Below are 23,100 nucleotides of genomic sequence, written 5' to 3' on the forward strand. Positions count from 1 at the left end.
CCACGCCTCCCGGATCATGGATTGGGCGCCGGCCGACCGGGGGTGTGGCGCACACCCCCTGCGTAATGATTGGATGCTGGTAGATCATGCCCCCACACCACCAGGAGGCAAGGGAAGAGGGGATCGCCGCACCGCCATGCGGGCGGGGGGCCAAGGTCCCCCCTTTTCATAAGCTTTGGTGCCTTGCCCAATCCCTCCAAAAATCAGAAACATTACTGCAGGCCTGATTTAGAGTTTTAAAGGCAGATGAACGTCTGTGAGGGCAATGGAGTACTTTACTCTGTCGCCCTGACAGACATCTTTTCTAGCAAATCTAGAGATAACGGAAGGCCCCACAGAAATCTCGCTACATTGACAGGAACCACCATAAAGGTGGTTCCTGTCCATGTAGGAAATGTTTGACGGGTGGTGCCATCAGCCATGACAGTCAGCCATGAAACCTATCAAAAGATTCTTGCTTTTCAAAAGCAAACTCCCAAAGTGGGAGTTTGTTTGTGGAAAAACACAAAAACTAAGCATGTGGTGGCCCTCACTGATTTTTTGGGCGCTTACTCACAATTATGTTTCTCACAAGAAATTATAATTATACCTATACAGTGAGAAATAAATGGCTATTGTAAGTTGTGCGATATGGGGGCATACATTCCTGTAACATTTGGCCTAATGTTATACATCAAGCTTTTTAACCAGTAGGTATGCTTGGTACATTTTGGTGTACCTTAGTTCATGCATATAATTGTTTTTTCTACAATTTCTACAATGCAGGGAGCTTTTTTTTGGCATATGTTACTGTAGTAGCTATAAAATCACAGCCAAGCAGCACACAATGGTGTGCCCTACAGCTCTACATTTTAGTCAATAATGTGGGTGGTGTAGATAGAAACTACAGGCCACATATTACATTTAACTTTGACACCAGTGTCAACTTGTCATGCCTTTACTGGAATTTAAATACCCAATTGGATGTAACCTTTTTTCTTACTTATTTAGGAGAAATTGTCATAAAATGTGACAATGAACAACAGTCTCATAGAACATAGTCATAATGCCAGCAAAGACAATGCAAAAAAAGTGGGGTAACCACTACACAAAGATGCTAACTTTTAAGACTGTGCATTTTGCTACACGTCCTAACATAGAGCAGGTCTCAAAGTACTCAAAGCCTCCTACAAGTGGTACACTCCTATGAGAACACTTTGCTGGGTCAATGATCTCAGGATTCAGGCAACGCATCAGGCACGTAGAGTCTAGACGTGCCAGACAAGAGGCCAGTGTAAGCTAATAATGACTGGAACAGTAGACTCTTGACCGCAATGTAAATGCTCCATTCATTCATTCTTGGTCAGAGGGTCACTGTCACGTGAAGGGCTGATGAACTCCATTTAATCCTTTGCTTGGGTTTACATGTTTGCCTGTCAAAATGTTGTTTAGTGACATTGACACTCCGATTTCATATCAGCTTACATCCATATTGCGTTGTCCATGTTTAATGTTTTACTCCTTCTCAGTTGGTCCCAGTTCCCTAGTCAGTTTTGCCTTACATTGTCCTGTAGTGGTGCTGTATTTCATGTACTCCCTTGTAGCAGCTAGCAGGTGTGTTTGCAGCAGCGCCTCTTCTCCTTCCACTGGATTCCAGCTCAGCTCACGGCTCACCGCAGCCCGGTCCAGTGCTAGAACCAATAAGCTCTGTTTATTACCTATTCAACCATCTTGCATCACTTACTTATGCCTCATCCCCTGTCTCCGGGCCTGTTCCAATCTACCCACACTTACAACATCCTGACCTATTGGTGCCGCCTCTTGAAACGTGAAGGAGAGTGAGCTCAAGTCCACTCCCTTTCCTTGTTTTTCCTCACACCCCTGCAGCCAGAGTCACACTGCACTCCGCTTATCAGTGCAGGTATTCAAGGACAGCAGGGGCCTTCAGCGAGTCGACAACGTCGGAGCCTGATAACTGCATTCCGTTTTTCATTTCTCAAGCTCACAAGGCCAGGTGTGTGGGCAGAACCGTGACTTACCTGACTGTAAAAATGTGTCCATATTTTTTTACCAATCAGCAAGCCTTCCAAAGGTCTTTTAAAACGTGGCTTTCCCATCATCTCTCACCTATCAATTCTGCCCCTGCACCAGTCTGCCTGCTACATTGCATTCTGCTTAGCTCCTCGATGTCTTTCGAGGTTGCTGTAGCGCTCAGTTCATTGCCATTGACGCCTTCCTCCCCTTGAACGTCATCACTGCAGACTTCCAGGAGGACTGACAGGAGGGTCTCCAGGCACCTGGGCGAAGAAGGTGAACAATGGCCATGGCTGAAATGCACATCTTATTAGGTCATCGGCTTACACTATGTATGCAGTGCACATGCATTATGTACATTATATACACACAGTTTTATGTCTTAAAGTTACAAAACTGGTAAGTAGGCAGCTCAAATCTGATTACGGAGTTTAATGTTTTAGAAGAGATCGCATTTTGAATATAATTATAGTGCTCCAGCAGTGCTGACTGGCAGACAGTAATACGGCTGCCACACAAGGATTATGTTATTAATATTTTGACAGGCGGCAGTGACAGCCTAAACCACGTGCAGCAGCAGAGCAGGCCGCCTGAAGAGGGAACTGTACAGAGGAAACAAAAGCCTACTGTTAGTAGAGAGCGCATGAGCGTGGGGATTTTTGCAGACTCCGGGCCACAGTACCTGTCAAAAACGAGAACGGGGAAATACTAAAAAAGATGTGTTTTCTCAAATTGATCTATTTTGGATGATCCTGGGAAATTATCTTACTACCCCGGTAAAATGCTCAGAATATCAAATGTATCCATGTCATCATCACCTTTGAATTAGGCGTGAGGAAAGTAATATATATATATATAAAGATACATATATTTTTCTTTTGGATAGTATGTGTGGTGTATAGTCCTTCTGTCACCGGTTTTTACTCTGCATAGGCAATTGAGCATTGCATGCTGGACGATGCCGATGTCTACTTGCGCAGACAGTTTAGTAGAGGGTGTGAAAAAGATAAACACTCGTTTTGCTTCTCCCACTTTGCTCCGTAGTCTCAAATATCGTGAGGTTTCATGGAATGCCCATAGCGATAAGAACCGTTAAGCAGCACTTATGTGTGGGACCTGGATATAAATCATTTATTCCTCTTCTGGAGTGGGGACAATTCACGAGCAATGTCGCAGAATAAAGTGGGCAAAAGTCTTGCCGGATGTTTTTATTCAGATTTATTTCGTGAGTGCTATATCAATTTTACAGTTTACTTTTTCAATTTACAGTTTGCTTTGATGACAGCCTTACAGATCAATCAATTTCTAATTCATATGAGGCTGTGAGAAGAGATGTATACGAGTTAATGGAAATAGAAGGGTTGGTCCCCTGTGTTCTAATGTCTTTTGTGATCTGATTGAGGCCTTGAAAAGAAAGCCACGGGGTAAATCAACTTTAGCTTCCTGTCATCTAATGCATGAAACAGTTAATAAAGATCAGAAAACCTCTTCACCTCAGTGGATCTGGGAACAATTCATATATGAAGCACATACAAAATATTCAAATGGGTAGGGGGAATATTACAGTTGTCCATTGGAAAATGCCGTCTTTAAGACAAGAACCCTCACTCATCTGAAGGTGACATGCTTCATCATTAGGTTCCCTCCTCACACCTGCAACGAACGGTGCCTGGTGTGGGCTTCGACTCTCCAATGTGGAGGTTGATCAAGGGCAAGATATGCCACTAGTGGCTAGGCGGCCGCTACGAGCACTGCTCTATGCAACAACATTATTCTTCTATCTACAAAAGTGTCAGGCTTGCAGCTCCTCCTGAATACCTTTGTGAGTTTAGTGGACAGCCTGGACTGAGCACACATTTTAAGAAACTGGATGCTATGGTGGGTGGCACTAAAACGACTAAAACTAGAGCGTTTTTCAATGGGCAGTCCTATCAGTATGGTGGAGTCATTCACTTACTTAGAGTTGACATTTGGTTCTTCCAATAATTGGTTCTCTCACCTACTGCTCAGGAGACGTATTTACCAGGAGCATTGCTTCTGTTTTTGATTTTGCTTTTTGGTTGGGACATTATAAGTCCATAGAGTCTATGCTTAAAATTCATAAGGCCAAAAGTTTCTCCATAATGTCTTTTGTTAGTGACATTTGGGAGTATGACACTACTTCTACATTGAAATTGTAGAAAACAAAGCTCAGTCACATTTGTAGTTCATGAGAAACGGGGATAAGTTGATGAGACAGATGTTGTGCAGTTGTGACCTTTGTTTTTATGGTGTTCTGTGTGGTCAAAAACAGAATTAGATCAAGCGTCCAGAACGCTGTGGTTAGGTTATGTAGAGACCTATACATTTGGTACAACCTGGTGTACTTGAATCCCCCAACAATATTGTTAAAGGTGATTTAGCCTGGATCTATAAGGCTTTTTTAAACTGTAAATAAGTTAAGAGGGAATCATGTGCATTAACTAAAACCACTGTTAGTTCTTATCCACTGTTAAAAACCATTCTGTTAATTGAACCATACTTATTGATTGAAATACCTAATAATCATCATTTTTTACTGACAGGATTTACACTCAAAATTGTTCATCAATTGCTGGCTGTTCCGAAGGACTGTAATAAGGATTCTAATCTGGCTCCTTATAAATGTGATTCAGTTTCTAAACAGGACGCTTTAGATTAAATGATGTTCGGCCCTTTTTTATAAACATTTGCAGACGATTTTTATATGCCTTTTCTTGGCCAAGAAGCAGCACTTCAAGCAGGTTAGACATGCACTTGCATGTATTACCTGAGAAGCCCACTTGTTTTTATGTGGAATGTTTCTTATTAGGAGCAGTAAGACTCAGGATACTCATGGACTGAGTGTGATGTATGTTATTAAACCGTATTATCTTTAACTGTTTTACTAGGTTTTAATCAAATAAAGATAATAAATGATAAAGAGTCTGATATCTCTTAGTTACACCTCTGGGATGGAAGTATTGCTGACCCTTCTTACTCCCTGAATTGATGATGCATCTAAGAGTGCCTGAGGTGAGTTGGTGGGTGAAGGATCATTGTGCATGTTTAATCCCTGCTTTGTGTGTTTGTGGGAAAGTGAATGAGAAGGGGTAGAGTTGATCCAGTGCCTGGGGGGCTTTTGGAGTGAATATAGCTCTCTGGTAAGATAAGCAGTCTGACCACAGCTAGATAGTGTTTCTTCTTCCTGGCAGGAATAGGTTAAACCTGAGATGAGTTCAGGTGCTTGTTTTGTAGATTTGTATGCCATTATTTTACAATTTAACATTTAAAAGAATATATATTTCTGAAAATATTAATTTTCTACCAGTCTCTCCTTATTGGCATTTATCAAATGAGTGCAAATAAGCGTTTCAAACAAGAAAGGAAGTACGGAAATAATAACATATCCTAGTCTATGATCAATATCTAAAATGATAATACATGAGAGAACAGGATCATATGATCATTGGCATAGTATGAGACAAGCATAATGTACCACTGCACATTATTCTAAAAACGAAAAGTTACTGTAATGTAATCCACCCTTTCCAATAAGATATTCAACATGAGACTCCTAATCAGAAGGCAGCAGGGACTACTACCAGAACTTGATAAACTCTCCCAAATGCAGTAGGCACTCAGATATTTAGAGTTTACTTCCTCAGGAGAACATTATAGAGACTGGATATTACCCCTCTCACATCACTTCATTATTGGAAATACATCAGAACCGGGGGGAGTGGACTAAGCTAGATTGTAAACCGTGTCTCAGCTGTATATATGTCTATGGGAAAGATGTATCAAAGGGTTTTGCCCATTCTGTGTCTATGGGGAAATGTGTTCATACATATGGCCCTAAATCTGTCTTTTGTCCAGTTGGAGTTCTAGTTGAAGTTCTTCAAAGTTTGTCATTCTGTCCTTCATCAAGGCTTGATCTAAATGATCTATCGTGTTTGCCGACACCTTCAAAGAAAAATCAGCAAACGTCTTTCAGCACCATATTTCACCAAAGAGAATGATGGCCAAGCAAGTGACTTTGTACCTGCCATTGCTTGTGAGTGGAATTACTCGTAGTATATTTCTCTCGTAGAAATAAATTCATGGGTTTCAGGAATTATGCAGGTCTCTATGTAGCACATCAGGGTCTGATACTGTATTCATGATCTGCTTCTCAAGACGTAACCAGTCAGGTGATTACTTGTAAGATGAAAAAAGATGAGCTAAGTGAGCCAAATTATGATCCTAATAGCATGGGCTGATGCAGCCCGCCTGATGTTGTTGCTGCTTGCAACTGTGAAATTTGTGTTAAAATTGTTGCGGACTCCAGACAAGTCCTTGAGTGTTGATCATTTCATCAACTAAATATGAAGAAGGTTTTGAGAAAGATAATGGAAGCATGTAAAAGGGACAATTTTATCTGAGCATTGTGACCATTTTAACTGTTTGCACTCTGTCCCAGATCAGCTGGAGACCTGACCATTTACCAAAATCTATGTTGGTTTTGTTAATGAAAGTTGTCAGAGTCCTCCCCTCGTTCTTTTTCAAATCCCATCCAACAAATATTCTGAGACACTTAATGAGATGTAGAGACCATATAAATGGAGGCTTGTAATTGCTTTAGAGTTCTGAATTGCATTTAGAGGTATAGCCTCACTTTTAGACCAATTGATTTTGTTTTAAGAGAATGTGCCAAATAATCATATTAAGTCAAGAACTGCTGGTAGATAGTCTTCTGGATGGGCAAGGAGAAGCAAGATGTAATTTGCATATAGAAGTAAGTTTGTTTCCCCATCTCAGTTGCAATACCTGATATTAGCAAAGTAGATCGTATTTTAGCTGTCAAGGATTCAAGGGCCCTGAGAAACAAAATCAGAAAAAATAGTCACCTCTCTTATTCAATTATCATGATGAGGAAAGAAATTGAATGAAGCCATTGCATAGGACAGAGACTGCTGGAGTCTGCTATAACTGGAGAACATATCAGATTAATCTTTCCTTGAATCCCTCTCTAGTTAGGGACCAAAAAAGGCATGGCCGTTCTATGTGGTGAAAAGCTTTCTCTGCATCTAACGACATGTTGAGATATTTGTTCTATTTCATGCCAGATTAAATGAAAGATGAACCACGTGTTACTAGAAGAGCATCCTGGGACAAAATCTACTTGTTGTCTGCGAACTAAGTCTAGTATAGCCTTCTAGCACACCATAACGGGCTAAACCAGCCATTAAAGGCCCACTCCAGCGTTAAAGGTCCGAGCTGAAAATGAGGGCCTTTAACAAGGGAGCAGAACTTTAATTCCGGTATAGTCCAGCTATGGAAGGCTGTAAGGCTATTAGAACATTCTGCCATTGGAGGGAAGAATGTTTTATCAAATAAAAGATAGGTCTCATGGAGCTCGAGGGGATTAAAATCCCCTCAGGCTCTGTGAAGCCTTTGTTCACAGCAACAGCTGTGAATGAAAACATTGGAATGTTGCAGCTCTGGGCATCCACTGGCCATTAGAATCCTGGAGCACTCCATTGTTTTCAATTGAGCTCCCAACATTCCAATGTTCTAATATGAGTTTTCTCATTCACTGAGAAAGTACTTTCATACGAAATGGGCCTGAAGCTGCTACAAGTCCGAGGGTCTTAATCAAGTTTCAACAGTAGAACAATCATTGCCTTAGTAAACTCTTGCAGTAGGCTGGTAATTTCACATGTTTAAAGATTTTGATAAGTAGCGTGCCAACTGATTCATATTCTATATATCTATTCAGCCAAGATGTGAGATGGGAGTATTATCAGTTTAGCTTCTCTAGTACTGAGAGGTCGCATGCTGTATGATGAAACCGACTGTTATAGTTTTAAGACCAGAAGTCTACAGGTCTCTCTGTCCTACCCACGTTGTTTACATTTGATCGCTGGTAGGACTTTATTTGCTTTTGCAGTGAAAAGAGCGTTATGATCCAACTTTCCTCTTGTTAAGTTTTTTAGGGTTTCCATTGTTGGATTAGCCCTACAATGTATATTCAGTGTTAATAGATGTTGTTCAAAGTCGACTGCTTTTTTTTGTTCCCTGTGGCTATTTGCCAAGTCTTGTAAATTTAAATGTAGTATACTTGTAAAGCGCATAGCTGCCCCAGCAACGGGGCGTCCCGGCGCTGTATACCGCTGTGAAACCCTTCCTGGCTCCCCCTGTGAGATGCCCCTCCTGGGCACCCCCAAGGTTAAGCCAGGCATCCCAGCGCTGTTGGGGCCATTGTGGAGATTAAGCAAGCTACTGCCCAGAGTTGCAGCGTGGGACCCATGATTAGAGTAGGCGCCGAGGCGAGAATTATCGAGTCCGCGGACATTGAGCCCAAGATCCTGCCGCATCGGGAATTGAACCCTGGTCCCAGGTCTGATCTCTGCTTCGGGGTCTGCCGCTTCTAACCAGTGAGCCACACTTCTCCAGTATTTGACCTCTCACATATGCTGTCCTCGCAGCCCACAGAATCTGAGGTGAGTCATAAAGGAGTCGTTGAGTCCTCAAAAGTCATTCATTTAGGTTTGCAACTGATTTTTCCACAAGATCACAGACTTTCTACACTAGCATTCGGCAGGTCTGCAGGCAAGGATGGATAATACCTTTGGGAAAGATTGAGTTGAACATGTGAATGATTCGAAATACCAGCATTCAGGCTCCAACCTCCAGCTATCCGTGGGAGCATCTGACCTGAGAGTAGGAAATAATTGATCCTTGTTCCTGTTCCTCGAGCATAAGACTGAAAAGTCTATTTAAGTTCTCGTGGTTTAAGGAGGTCCTACCAAAAGACTATAGTCTGAGATTAGGTCCTGTGATAAACCCCTATTGTTATTCTAATTTCTCTTTCAAGGGCTAATTCTACCAGTTATCAGGTCTTAAACAATGCTCCAGTCAGTACCCAGTATGACAGCAGGGTGCCCAAAGGCTACAAGGAGCTGACTCACTCACGCAAAGAATTAGGCTTTGTCAGTGTTGGGAATGTAGACTGATCCCAGTATTACCTGGGAAGTTTTGAATGGCCATTTTAAAAAAAGGCATATCTATCCACTGGGTTAGACCTGGACATGCAGATTTTGCCAGAGACATTTTTACATATGAGACTTTCTGTTGAAGTGAGACATTATTCCAAGAGCAGTTCCAGGTTTTTATTTCCACCAACATGCCACATAGCCTTCACAACTTCGCCCTCTCCTCTCCTCTCCTCTCCTCTCCTCTCCTCTCCTCTCTTCTCCCCAACCTCAACACCTTCTATTGTCACCATGGTATCACTAAGCCAGTGGAACTTGGAATGTACATATAGACCCAATCAGAGTACAAGTTACACTACTTTCCACCTCACGAATTTCGTTTCCACCTCAAGAATTCGGTTGCGCGCGCTGCATCGCAAAATGCGAGGCAGGGTGTGCAACAAAATTAGTTTGCTTTATTTAAATGTTTACTTACCTCCGTTAATCCATATTTCGGTGTTTACTACCCAACCGCCCGCCTCGCCTCACCGCCCCACGGAACTCCCTCCAAGGGCCGCTACTGTATACCACTCCCAATTTCATTGACTGACCTTATCAAAGCCACTTGTGTTGATGAGTGCTTGAAGTTAGATATCACAGCTATGAGGTTAAATGAGTGGAAACCCATTCACCAGGCACTGCACTGAAGAAGCACAGCTAACCATACTGTCACTTTACCACATGTGACATGAGCTTACTGTAACTGCAGAAGGCTGCCTCATGAGAGAATCAAGACTAATCATCATGGAAAGTTTATGACAACAAGCCATACAATTGGCCACGAAGCACGTCAAGGCATGGTATAGATTAAAAGCTGGCAGCGCAGCAAGGTCTGGTTCCCAGCCCTTGACCGAATAGTGGAAGAGACTGTGCACAACTGCCTGGCGTGCCAAGCGACAGGGAGCCCTAGCCACCGTCTACAGTTTTCACTGAGTATGGGCCAGACACTCCATGGCAATGAGCCAGTGTTGACTTCAGCAGCCTTCCATATGGCTGATACATGCTGATAGTTATTGATGATTACTCCAGATACCCAAAAGTCGAAGTAGTGATGTCCACAGCTAGTTATTGATGATTACTCCAGATACCCAAAAGTCGAAGTAGTGATGTCCACAGCAGCCAAAGGGTGAGAAAACCATGGCAACTCATGGACTTATGGGAGAACTAAGTACTGATAACAGCTCATCATTTAATGTTCAGGAATGGGTCGAGTACCTTCAATCTCAAAGCCCATAACATCGCCGAATCACACTCGGGTGGCCCTTAGCGAATGGGGAAGTCAGCAGGTTCATGAGAACCATGGTGAAGGTTTTTCTAATTGCCATAACCACAGGTAAAATGTGGAAGGTCCAAAGTATACCTTTCTAAGAGAGTACAGAATGACCCCCCACATACTACCACTGTGATGTCGCCCAGCCAACCATGCCTAGGGCACGTGGTAACGGACACCATACTCCACCATCCCTTGTGGGCTGGGTGCCTGCCCCTGCGTAACAAATGTACAGCTCATCGGAATACACAAAATAACTATGCTAGTCATAAGTGGAAACGCAGACTCACCAAACCTCAGTTAGGAGACAAAGTGCTCATAAAGGACCACCCCCCAGGTGGGAAATTCTGCCTACCATTTGAACCCCACCATGGGTGTTCACAAGGATAAAAGGGACAATGGTCACTGCAAGCAGAGGGACCAACAGTGCTACTCTAAACATGTCCTTCTTTAAATGGTTCAGAGGTTTACCTGATGATGCACATCCAGACATGGACGAATCCAGCGCTAGAGAAGCAGAGAACCCGGATGAGAGATTTCGGTCTACTACCTCTGACACCCAAAGTCACAACCCAATGCGCCCCAAGGAGACCCTAGAAATCCACCCCAATAAGACAGTAGAGCTCTGTCCCTGAGGCTGCAGACTCTGAACAAGATAAACAACAAGGGAGCAAGAGTCAACCCCCTCCGCTGACCCAGAGAGGTGGGTCGCGGAGATATCATATAAAGAAAAACCCGATATCCTTGCAGAAGTACAAAGACTTTGTGTGGGATGGAGCATGTACCACGAAATGAAAGACTTTTGAATTGACTGTTGTCTTATATTTCTGTTGGAAGGTTGTTGTCAAAGTTTTATGTTTATGTCCAGGTCATTGCAGGAGACCTTGTTGGTGCCTGGTGTAGTGTTGTGGGCTGGAGAGCCCATTATGTGTGTTTGACCAGGAGTGACCATAGGGTTGTTACCAGCATGTGAGAGGGCATTGGAATGGCCGTGTGCTACTTCAGGATGAGAATAAAAAGCCCTTGCGCGTATGAAGGGGGGGAGTTCTGACAACTACCAAGTGTGCCGAGTCCATTATTGTTGCCGTCACCACAGGCTACACGACAGCCCCAACCAAAAAAGAGGAGCGAAGGAATGATGATTATACGGATACCATTGGTTGCAAAACAAATCAGAGTAGAAGCAGCTGAACTAAAATGTGGCAATTTTTCCTGAGGCCAGTCTCACCTACCAAGACATTTCATTTTAGTTCCATTTTCAGGTAATATGATGTTTATAAAAATGTATTTACCTGTTTAATTAAGTTATGTCATGCAAACAAACTATTTTGTAACCCTAAAGTTATACTATTGTCTCATTAATTGTAATTTGAAGTATATATTTTGTTAAAAACAAAAGATAAATTCATTTAAATTATATAAAATTAGTTTTTTTAAGTATTGCAACTTTTTTACATTTCTAATTAATTATAATCAAATACGTCACATTTTAAAATATATATTCTGCATTTTGTACACTATATTATGGATTTTGCTTATGTTAATATTAAAAGACAATGTTATTGTAATCTATATTTTCGCATTCTATCTTTTTTAACGACCGATATTTGTATAGATGACATTTTGGAATTAATAATGATTTTGTAATAAGTGTAGGGTTGACGATATTATGGTTGTTTATATTTTTACTTTAATATGGTAGCTTGATATTTGTGTAGACGATATACAATTAGTTGTACAGTCTACACAAGAAAGGGCATTTTGTCTTGCTAAATCCCTCCAGCATGTGAAGTTATTTACCATAAATTGTTGGTGCATGGTTCACTAAGTATTCTTCAAGTCTTGTAATTGTTGTCACTGGCTTTCCCTACTCCTCACAAGTTGCAGGCAGGTTTATCATTTTATTAATCACGGTTACAGGTACCCATCTATGTAAGAGCACACTACAGGACACGCAGAGTTCAAGGTCGCTAACAGAGGTCCCCATAGCCACCGCGGTGCAGGGGACCCCAGGCTTTCTTGTTTTGGAGGGGGGCCTTTCACCCTCAAAGCCATTACATTGCATGCCTTTGGGAATCAGAAATAGCGAAATGGTCGGGAAAGCCACTCTGCTTTCGGGGGCAGGCCCCTGCAGTGTAGGAGGGGCCCAACCATCCAAAGGACCCCCACTAAGCTCAAGACCAAAGAATGTCTGTTTGATCTGGGAGACGCCGGTTCCCTCATCACATTCTACATGGGGGGCACTGGCAGAGTTCAGAGGATCCCTTATGGGGTACACTGCCACCACCTCCAGTTCAGTGCATAAAAGAGCTTCCCAGAAAGAGATCATTCCTATGCACAAGGCCCAAGCTGTATTAAGCGCCCTATATAAATACTAAGGGGCTTATTTACAAGCCCCTTGGGCGACTTTTGCGTCACTTTACCCATGTTAAAAGTGACGCAAAAGTGGCGCAAGGGGGATTGCAAATCTGCCCCTAGGCATTTACGAATTAGAGATTAAATAATGCCAGACTTAAAACCTTATTTTTTTTCGCTTGACTTTAACACCCAGGCTTTTTCTTTTTCGTTTTTCAGTACTAGGAGCTATACAAGGTAAGGTGTCAGCGGTAAATATGACACTGATCTAACTAAATATTCAGCTTAAATTTAATACAGTAAAAGTCAATGTTTTATTTTACCAGAATTAATTATATTTGCTGCGCTCCACAATGTGTCACCACCCATCGCGGTAATGACAATTCACCAGCTGCCAAAGGGAACCTTGATCGAATTTACCCAAATGCGTGGCTCGACGCTTCCGGTAACCAGCAACAAATGTACTGTGCTACTACCTCGAGAGTCTTGCAACATGCCACGTCCTAGTAATGGCAGCTCATTTTATAACAGATTGCACGGTGTTCCCATTATCCCTCTGCGGTAGAGGATCTGCTTAGAGAGCTGTTATTCAAGCCAAATTGCTCACTCCGGTGCACTTTAGCTGCTTTCAGCATCTTTCTTGTGCGGAACTTTGGAACAATTATTTCCTGCAGCTTCAGGAAAAGGATCGTGCGCTGCTCTGACTGCAATAACTTCTGGATTCGACGGTAATGCGATTGCAGTACGTTTGCAGCACGAACTATCTGTCCTGTGATGTGTGTGTAATTGCAACACCCATGACACATGAGGCTATGAAAGGTTCGTTCTAGGTGTAGGCACGAGTTTGAACCTCGACAAGACCAACTTTGCCCTTTCTCCTTCGCCCCTTGACAATTGAAAATTGTTTGAAATGGGGTAAAAGCTGTTATTTACAGTGCTTAGAATCCTGGAAACTGTGTATTCAGTGAAATTGAAGCGAGGTATTGTTCCCACCAATTTATTAAAAAGTATACCTTTAAGTAAGGGGAAATATGAGATTTTCCCCCATTGGGTTTTGACATGAAGCCCGAAGTCAAAAATAGTCTATGTTTCTGTGAAACATCCATTACTCCTATCATCCAGGACATTTGCAAATCTATCCCAATGCATGAACCCTGCTAGGGAGGCACTGTAAATCTAACAGCAAGTCCTTTATTTGTATCTTCGGTGAGTATTGTAGTCTGCTGGTTACAGTTTATCACGAAGGAGAAGCCCCAAAGTGGGGTATAACCTTGCAGTCTTCTACCAATCCTTGTGCATCGCCTTTGCCCATTCTCCCTAGTGTTGTCATTTCTGTCTCTGTGTTGGTCTATTCCTGGTTGAGATAACTCTATGAACCTAGCTGAGCACCTGTGTGTGCTCTCGCTCTCATTATCAAAGTGTTCTCTGCCTCTGGCACTGTTGTCTGTTGATAGAGGGTTTCATAGGGCACCTTACTAATTGTCTTCTAGAAAAGAATTGACAATATGGGTCAGTCATTACCCAGTTCATTGTGAGTCATTTCTTCAACGTTAAAATAATGGCAGGCTTTGCAGAGCTGCATGGGTGACACCTGTGGCCTTCATGTTACTATAATGAATGCATTAGTTCACTGGGCTATCATGGGGTGTCAGATGTTTTGGCCTTCCACCAATCCATGCACGTTTGTTCCATGAATTTTGCAGAACATGTGTCTGTGTGTGCATGCATGCATGCTTTGTATGTGTGTATTCTAATCTCAAAAAAAAAAAAGAAATCAAAGTGACTATTCTTGTCATACGGGCAGTCTGCCCCCAGTTCTTATGATCAGGTTCAGACTTGCTGTTGGTGAGTGAATGATCCCTGATTATCGTCTCACTCAGCTTTATAGTGGTTCTAACTAGGTTCATTGTATTGCATCTGTTGATGTTATTATAGTGACAATGGGCTTGAACAAATAATTTCAGCAAAATTTGAAATTCGGTAAAATCCTCCTTTTCTACACCACCTGATAAGTAAGTTTTGGTTAAAAAAAACTGACAGATTTGCTCTGCAGGCAAACAGGAAAATTAGCATATTTGGTTCCTTATCATGAAGGGATTTCGATTGCCTGGCAGTAGAAGTTCAAATTAGACATCCCAAAGGGCTTTATTCTGTATGGCTAAAAGGCTGACCAATTAGAATAGTGCCCTGTGGTAGAACCATACTGTGAATACCCCTATTGCAAACTGACTGTGACTAATATGTTGTATGTCAGAATACTGTAACCAAAATATTGTCTGACAAACATTTGGACTCCTAAATATTGTTTACAAAAAATATTGGGTGTAAATTTTTTGTGGTGTACATTTTCCATTATTAACTCCAATTGAGCTACATATTTATAAACAATATTTAGGACACAACATTTCTGTCAGAAGATATTTTGTCTACGATATAATGGAAATGTCACTGTGAGATGAGGATTGCTTAGGGATATCACAAGCTAATCATTTTTTCTCAGTATATAACAATCAGAAGATAACCCCTTAATAATAGCAAAACTTCCCCAGGATTTGTTTTCCATTTGTCTCAGAGTGGAAGAAAACATTCCCAGGCTAATTCATAAGCTCAGATATGGAATTTCAAAATTGTGTTAAGAATATGTATTATTATTGGCCAGTCTGATAAATGTGTGTTTTTCATTTTCGGTCCATCTCAAACATAGTTACATCTTTCACCTTTCCAACAAACCAGAGTTTATCAGTGCTTCTTGTGTTTTAGTTACATTGTGTACTAGACACAGTCAAGCCATGCAAGACTAGAGCTTAGTTCAGGTGAAATATCTGGCCATGGCTCGGCTTTTGACCAATGGAGAGCGGGAAGTCAAAATAGAGCCAGGCCAAGCACCCCAGTCCTGCCATTTTCCCTCCTTAATGTACTTCTGTTTAGAAAGTATCACTTACAATAAATGTTTCTCCATGAATTCAGGTAATGTAATGTAATACATTAAACACAGGTTGAAGGAGTATTACTAATACGTGAGAAATATATCTTAAAAGGGGCTTTGCTTCCTCAAGGATACGAACAACTTGTGCATTGAGAGGTGAAATTGTGATTTAATACAATACAGGTTACTGAAGAATTATCCCAGGCATCCTCACCATTTAGCTCCTAAGTTAAACAATACATTTGTCTGTTTTCCTTCCACAAAAATGTCATGAACGGGAGACTTCCTATTGCCATTTTCAACTTGTAACACTATCTGCCCACATTCAAAGTCTGAATCGTCTTCATTTTCTACAACCACCTCTATGACAATAACAGTATTTTTCCACCTTTGTCATTACATTTACTTTGGTAGTGACCTTTCTTGCCACAGCTCTTGCACAGAGCTTTCAATACCAGACACTTTCTGTGAAAAACTAAGTGATTCTTACGCCCACATTGCAAGCATTCTCACAGATCTCTGTTTTCTCTCTGAAGTCTTTGCTTTTCTCTCTGACCACTTTACAATTTATAGACTCTTGCTTAAGTTTCACCTCATTAGCATCTCATGTCACATCTTTTTTAATTATATCAACACATTTTAATGAGTGCTCAAATTTCTTAACTATTAACAAAACTTCTTCTAAGGTGAGATCACCTTTCATGTCAAATGTATATTTCCCTTTGGATACGTTTCTTTACAACGGCTCCACATCCACTCACATAAGTAGAACCAAAACCAATGGGAGCACAAATTTGCAGGATATCGAAACACTTATAGACTCAATTTAATAAAAGCCTTAAATCTCAAGTACATCCTATTAAGTGTTAAAAAATCGAAAAACATAAATCATACAGATTTAATGATATAAAAATAGGAAAGGACTTTCAAAATACATCAAGACGTTAAACGTAAAAGTACATAAAACCAACATATTGCAAGAAATCACTTCTTTGTCAGGAGAGGAAAATTTATAATTTTTGTCCTGAAGAAGGTGATTTAGTTTTCCTAATGCACCGAAACGTGTTGACACTTTGTTTGTTGTTAGATTTGCATTATAAAGAACCACATTCTGACAAAGAATTGATTTCTTGCAATATGTTAGTTTTATGTACTTTTACGAATTAATGTCAAGGTGACAAATGTGATTGTCTTTTTTAAAGTCCTTTCAGATTTTTATATAATTAAATCTGTATGATGTATGTTTTTAGATTTTTTAACACTTAATCTGATGTACATGTGATTGAAGGCGTTTATTAAATTGAGTTTATAAGTGTTTCGATAGTCTGTGAATCTGTGCTCCCATTGGTTTTGGTTCTACGTATGTGAGTGGATGCGGAGTGTTTGTAAAGAAGCGTATCCAAGTCCAGTCACATTATGCATAGTAATATTCCTTACAACAGGAATACGAGTTGCCACACAGTTTGCATCACCCTGCTGTACTTTTGCATCACCTTACTGTACGCCTTCCCTTCACTCGTCTGCTTCCTTTTAGAGAGGCGTGCCTATCACTGTGAATGCACAAGCACTAATAGCCTTTAACAGTTGCCAATGTACATGAGCCTAAAAAGTGGTATGTCTATCGCTTGAACCTCGTAGGCACCTATGATAAATGTAACATTATTTTTACCCTTTGTTGGATCTAAAGTGTGCCTGTTGCTGTAAAATGTACTGTGCAAGCATTAACTTGCACAACACACTTGCCTACTCAAATTGCCCTTAAATAATCAAAGGTGTGCCCGTCACCGAAGCTCTGGAGTGCAGGCAATTAAAGCAAACGGTTGCCTGTTGCCAAGAACTTTGTGAATCCAATGTGCACAATCTCAACAACTCAAAATGGCTGCTCCAACATCGAAACCTGTTATTTCCTATGGGCAGTTGAGGCTGATTTTCTTGCTCATTGATGCAGAGCACACACGTTTAATTACCGCTTCTAGTGGAAGTTCTGCTTAAATCTTGTGCACAAACGTGTGAAGCTTTCATCTGCCACAGGGCTCACATTGCTCTTCTTTCATGCGAGGACCTTGTCACAGATGCCTGCACGTGTGCCAGGTCCCGCCCTCACACCGAGGCCAATCAAAAAATGCAGCTAGGAAAAAGGCGGCTACATTAATACACGTGGAACTTCTCAGTGACCGTTCAGGTTTACATTAAATACTCTTTACCCATCTTGTTCAGGCCACATCATCTCTTGAGCGCAGACCACTTAGATCACCATGCCCTCTAACTATTGTTCCTTTTATTGTTGGGATGTTGTGATGACTTCTCATACTTGACTGCACATTCTTGCTTCTTCTGTTGTTCTTTGCGTTCCCTCTGTATTTACTTTGTCACTGTGTTAAAGGGTGCTTTGCTTCCTCAAGGATTCGAACCACAGGCACATTGGAAGGTGAACATGTGATTTGACACAATACAGGTTACAGGAGAAACGTCCCATCCATCCTCACCAGCCAAGTTCGAGTTGAAATTCAAAGCATTACATTCTTTACAGAATATTTCCTACTAAAAGGTTCCATTGGAATGTGACAGTCTGTTATAGTTAGCTTGTGTGACTTCCCTGCTGCTCAGCTGGTGTGGGTCTATGGAATGCCTGATGACATCATAGTATCTTGGGTGCCTGGCTTGTGTGTGGAGTGGCAGTTAATGGCAGGCAGGCTGAGCGGCAGGGAGGCCAGGCCGCTCCTGGTGTTATTTTTTGTCATCTTTACTTATTTACTTGAAGCCTAACTTGAAACTAAGCTTAATTAAAACCAGCGTGTTATATATACCTGGCTCAAGGACTTCTTTAATTACAACATTTTTTGGCAACGTTTGGAGAACCTACAGCCTACATAAACAGCCTATTTACAAAAGAACCTACAGCGTGCAGAAAGGAGAAAGTATTAAGGAAAAAAGAAAAGAGACTGTTTATTTCAAGGAACCTACGCTTTGAGAAAGAAAGAATGGAACTAAGAAGAGACTGTGTAACATAGAAACGCCCTGGTATGCCCTACCAGTGTCCTATACTATTCGAACAGCCTGAAGAATGAGTGTTTGAGAGTTATTTACTCTGATCTGAAGCAATTGATATGTGATGTTTGGCACATATCTCATGTGTGAAGACTGTGGCTGACGTAAGAATATCTGCCTACGTTTTGAGGTGTGCATGTCTTCAGGGTGACAAGGAGCTGTGTGTAGCGTCAACAGCCCGTCAAGGAACCCGCTCCAAAGGAGATTTTAATGAGACGGTGGAGAACAGCACAAGTTTTTAATCCCTGTTTATCTATCAACTGGCTGGTAAGGAGAGGTTAAAGGGGGTGTTGGGCTGTGAATTGTGCCCACTATGACGGCCACACAGTGAAAGAGCACTGGATTACTTTGTTGTGGATGGCAGTTAGTGCGGAGTGCAAGGGCTCTGGCTGTTGTCTATTAACGAAGTGTGACCTTGGAGACTGTGCTCATTTTTCTTTTGAGGTCATTGAAGAAAGCTGAGTGTGACTGACGATGTTTAAATAAGAAGATTCAGTCACTTTGACACCGTGGAGAGAGACTGCCGCTGGGGGGGTGATCTGTTGTGGGAAAGTCGGCACGATATACATGTTTTGTGGGCATGTTTGCAACGCAAAACTGAAAGTTTTTGTTGAAATACTTTCCCCCGCTGCAACTGAAAACATTTGGCAGTTGCTTTTCTCTTTGAAAATGTTTAAATTACGGCGCGTGTTGCGCATGTCGCATGCACTCTTACTTGATGATGCAGCCCTGCAGACCTTTTTTGGAAGCTGTTGTGACGTCTTCCTCTCTTTCAGCTGCCCAGTCACGCTTGCATGCAGCAGTGCGTAGCGAGCCTTCCGGCATGTCGTCAAGAAACGTGCCTACATTTTGGATTTAGAAGTTTTCCCCTCTTGGCAACCTTCATTGCGGTGTGTTTTCTTTCCAAACCGCGTTGCAAATCTTGCCTGGTGGCGAACTTTCAGTGCCACAAGAGGAGTAAGGACATTGGGCATATCGTTGAGGAGGAAAATTGAACTTTTGACTGTGTTCCAGTTGTTTTCTCAGAATGAAGTTTCGGCACTTCAGTTGAATGGCGGTGTCCAGCCTCAGTTCTCCATAGGCTCTCAGTCGATTCGTATACACTACCCCACGTGAGTTCCCTGTCGCAGAATGAAACCCTGAGAGGAGACATCGGGTGAGAGATCGCTCACCGGTGGTCATGAACTTTTAGCATCTGCAAGAATTTCCTCTTCTTATTGTTTTCACAATCCAGAGGGTAGTTGTGGGTGCCAAAATTAGGGTGGTTAGTGCCCTATGGTGGTTTATCTTTGGGTGGTTTCAGGGTGGTCAGTTGTGTTAATTGGGTGGTGGTGTATCACTTTTATTTTCGGGAATGGTGATGAGTTTGTGGGGTAGTAAGTGCCCGTAGTGCAGAGTATTTTACGGTGGTTAGTCCCATACGCTGGTGAGTTTTTGGGGTGGTGAGTGCCCCGTGCTGTTTGTTTTAGGGTGGTGAGTGCCCTACAGTGCTGAGTTTTTGGGGTGGTGAGTGGCCCGTGCTGTTTGTTTAAGGGTGGTGAGTGCCCTACGGTGGTGAGTTTTTGGGGTGGTGAGTGCCCTGTGCAGTTTGTTTTAGGGTGGTGAGTGCCCAACGGAGGTGAGATTTTGGGGTGTAAACTGCCCCATGCAGTTTGTTTAGGGTGGTGAGTGCACTACGGTGGTGAGTTTTCTGTGTGGTGAGTGCCAGGTGCAGTTTATTTTAGGGTGGTGAGTGCCCTCTGCTAGTGAGATTTTTTTTAGGGTGGTTATGGTGAGTTTGAGGGCTGGTTAGTGCCCCAGTGCAGTTTATTTTTATTTCCGGAAATTTGGGGGATTTTCATTCATTTTGTGATATGCTAACCTGGGCCTTTTTACGCTTGTTATAATTTGTTTTCCCTGAGGGAGGGGGATGGGGCAATGTAAATGTTTAGTTTGAGAATGCATTGCATACAGTAGGTGTTAATGTCAATCTCTTTGGAATGCATTGTGTTTTCTTTTCACAATGCATAATGTCAATCTCTTTAGAATGCAATGTAAATGTTTTCTTTTCACAAAGCATTGTTTATTTTCATTGTATATTTTGATGGTTGTTCACATTTCCTTCCTCCACTTCTGAATTGTGGTTTCCCCAAGGAAGGGGGATATGTTATAGTTAACTTGTGTGGCTTCCCTGCTGGTCAGCTCGTGTGGGTCTATGGAATGCCTGATGACATCATAGTATCTTGGGAGCCTGGCTTGTGTGTGGAGTGGCAGTTGATGGCAGGCAGGCTGAGCGGCAGGGAGGCCGCTACTGGTGGGGTTTTTGTCATCTTTACTTATTTACTTGAAACCTAACTTGAAACTAAGCTTAATTAAAACCAGCGTGTTATATTTACCTGGCTCAAAGACGTCTTTAATTACAACACAGTCACATTCTATTTCAGCTCATTTAAGTACCAAATTACCACAATATCCTATTCCGTTGATTTCTCAATACTTCTCACACAACTGCAAACACACCATGGACGTCTCTCCCTCACTGAATAATGTCAATACAGAATCCTACTTGCCGTCTGCCACTAATCCTTTTATGCAATAATATTCGACCCAACAAGCAAAGATTTTGTCCGGAGCAAATGAGATGTTTTTGATTTTCTATCACATTCACAAGTAATGCCCTGTAACAATTTTAAAGACGCCCGAAGCAAATCTGCGATGTTTGTGTGCACATGTAATGCACACAGATTATGATCTGCTTCTAGTCAGAGTCTCTTAAATCTTTGTGAATATGACGTAATAATGCAGCTTTTGTAAATCTGAGATGCCCTAGGAATCTTTTTCAGAAATTAATCGAGTAAATTATCTTTATATTTGCAATATTTGGTAAATAATTTGTCTAAATTAGAGAAAGGCATAGTATATATTTACCTGTATGGCCAGGTGTCTCTCGTAGGTGACGAAACTGTTTCTGCATTGCCATTCTAACATTTGTTTGCTCAATTATGTCCTCATCAGAACCCTCTCATGCTATTGCTTACTTATTCCCCATGTCTGACAAAACAGTTATTCTGGAAATGTCCCTCAGTCAGAAGTTACAATATTACGTAAACAACTTACAATATGTGAATTTGACATATTGTGTTCTGAGACCTGAGGAAAGTGGCTGAAGAACTGCCATTAATATTAGTGTGGACAGCTGCACTGATCGTTTTATATCCCATATGGTATTGATTGCATTATTTAAAATACTGGGCAGCAGATTAAGTGCGAATTCAGCATCACCTTTCTTCGTTTGAAATTCACAATGTAAGCCTAGCCTTTAAGCCACACGTGATTCCATGACTGTATTGAATAATCCTGGGCATATGTAAACATGATCCTTTTACTTGGGCTCCCTCTTCCACGTGTTAAAGTTGTTTTCCATGTGTGGGAGGTCCTTTCAACTGGAAGGGCTTAAGCTATACCTGGCTGGAGAAGGACAATGGATGCTGGCAACCATAGGTTGAAATCTCCATTGTAAGATAGGGTCCCAGTGAATGATCCTTACCGGGGACTTGTTACTTCACTCCTAATCTCACCAAGCTGTTCAAGAGTCTGGATGGCTGGATTGAAAAGCATTTTTCTCTACTACCCACATTTTTGAAGAATAAGTTGAAATAAGTCTACACAGTTGATATAATTCTAGCAGAGTTTAAACTAGCAAAGGTTTTGTCTCAGGGGAGCATGAGTAGACGAATGTTGAAACTAATGCTAGCAAGCATAGGCCTCACAGGAAGGTAAGGAGGGATGAGGAATCTTTTTTCTAGGGTGGCAACCCATAGTTCAAATGCATTCTGTAGGTTTTGGAGATTGTTAGTTGGTACAAGCTCCTGTCAGTGCACCATGTTATCATAATTCAGTGGGTCCTGCTGGCAACAAGACTTTTGACAAGCTAATACATTAAGTCCCTTCCAACGCTCCTCTTCTCTTACTGTAACCTTCAGGACCTAAATTAAGTGATAGTAACCCCTCCTTGTTCCTTAGTCGAATGTTCACCAATTGTTTGGCATGCTGCTTTTGCTATTTAAAATATGAATTCATGCTAGGAAATTATAGATAGAAATAGTTCTGAAGAAGATATCTGAATGCTGATTTACTACCCGAAGACCTTGGTTCTAAAGTCAGCATGAGCAGCTAAACGAAAATTGTGTTACTCTTAACAAATCGCTTTATTTACCTGTGACTCAAATTGCAAACTGTGTAGTGTTTTTAAGGATTTTTTTATGTGTTCAATCTAAATGAATGCATTTATGATTGTCTGCCGTTGCAGTTTAAATACATATTAAACAACAGCATAGTGTGTTGCCTAATTCTGTCTCAGCTACATGTTCTCATCTCTCTTCCAATGACTTCCTGGTTTCTGTAATCCAGTGTCTATCATACCCTATACCTGCCATACTGTTCCATGAAGTACCCCTCAAATCTGTGATGTTTCTGCAACTATACAAATATTCAGT

The sequence above is a fragment of the Lissotriton vulgaris genome, chromosome 5, assembly GCF_964263255.1.
Source record: "Lissotriton vulgaris chromosome 5, aLisVul1.2, whole genome shotgun sequence".
Classification (NCBI taxonomy): domain Eukaryota; kingdom Metazoa; phylum Chordata; class Amphibia; order Caudata; family Salamandridae; genus Lissotriton; species Lissotriton vulgaris.